Genomic DNA, 1,783 nt, shown 5'->3' on the forward strand with positions numbered 1-1,783 from the left:
CACAACTTGTCTGACACTATTGGTTATTATACATTATTAAGTACTTATTCAATAAATATTAGTTTAAGGCAGTTTAACAGAGTTGACAGTTAATATTTGTGTTAGTTTAGGGTGAGGTATATTGAAATTGATGAGTGATTAAAAAAATAGTTTTGAATTAACTACCATACTGTTAATGATTCTGGTGAATATTGTAAATTAAATAATTGAAATATTTTGTAACAAACTTCAATTGCTCTTACAATTGAATGAACCTTATACTTAATACAATCGAAATAAACTAATATTTCTTTAATATTAAAAATTGACCCAACAACAGGTATAAAGTGTTGTATAAGATTTCTCTGTTTTTTAAGTTTTTCATTGTGACATTCCATCATTTCCACAGATTCTCCAAACATAATAAAACTTTCATGAGAATATTTTATAGAAAACTTAATAAGGTTTTTTCTACCATTATCATCTTTTGTTACTTTTTTATATACCTATTGGTGCAAACATTCCATGTAACAAATACATCAAAGCAGCATTCTTTACATCTATAAATAAAAATATTTGTTTTTAAACATAGATATAGAATTAATCAATTAATTATTTAAATAGTAAAAAAGTATTAAATGTAGTTTTTTATTGGTTTACCTATGAAATTCCCTAGTATGGCTTAACAACTCTCTCTCTCTCACACACACACTCTCTCTCACTTTAAGATAATACAATTTATTAAAATAAATTGTTTGTACTTGCCTTCATTTAAATTGTTGGCTTTATTTATTTGATCTAATATTTTAAGACAGCTGGAATCCTTTACTTTCTCATTTAGAATGTTGTATATTTTTTCTGATTTTTTTTCAAATTCAAAGTAAATATTATGTCCTGGGAATAGGGCACTATAGTCAATGTCGATCTGAAACAGGGTTTAAATAAAAAGTTTTATTTATAGATTAGGCATATCCATACTCAATTCAGTAGGTATAGTTATTTACTACTAATACTTTTGTCAATGTAAATGCAACATATTTCAAGTTTAAATTTCAATTCTGACAGCATTATAAAAAGATTTTTAAAATTTAGTATAAAATTAAATTTTTTTATTCAGTAATCCGTATGTTGAAATCGCGGTAGATTATACAATTATATAATTATATTTCAACCATGGTATAATCTACTGTGGTTGAAATTAAATGATAACTTCAGTTTTAAATGTTTAGATACATATTATATTTTATGTATAATTTCATTATTCATCTATCAATATTCATATTAATAATTTATAATATTTTTTTTTCTAATATACTTACTAATTTGTGTCCATATGGAATCAAATATTGTTTCCAATTTTTGAAAATTTCTTTTATTGAAGTTGATTTTTTTATTTCATTTAAACGATAATAAGTAGTTGATTTCCAGTTCACCTCTAAGTCAGGATATGAAGTTGTGTCGTACTTTAAAACATCTAATATAGAATCTATATTATCTTCTGATGTTGAAAACAACAATCATTAAAATATAAATCAAACAAAAATATAACAAGTAACTTAATTACTAAAATTTCTCTGCGTCCAAATGTTCCCATTTCTTGATTTTTCAAATCCTTGGTTAATTCTAATAGTTTTAGCTGCAGAAGTTGTAACGAGTCCATTATTCTTTAGTGTCCTCATGGAATTGTAGAATTTGGTGTAGAGTTTACCTTTAGGATTTTTGTTAGATCCGACTTTCAAAAAATACACATCCTAAAAGTGATGGGATTCATTACAATTATTTGATTTCAGTCACGGTTATCTAC

This window comes from Diuraphis noxia, unplaced genomic scaffold (genome assembly GCF_037042655.1).
Source record: "Diuraphis noxia isolate RWA-SAM2 unplaced genomic scaffold, SU_Dnox_SAM2 contig0001, whole genome shotgun sequence".
NCBI lineage: Eukaryota > Metazoa > Arthropoda > Insecta > Hemiptera > Aphididae > Diuraphis > Diuraphis noxia.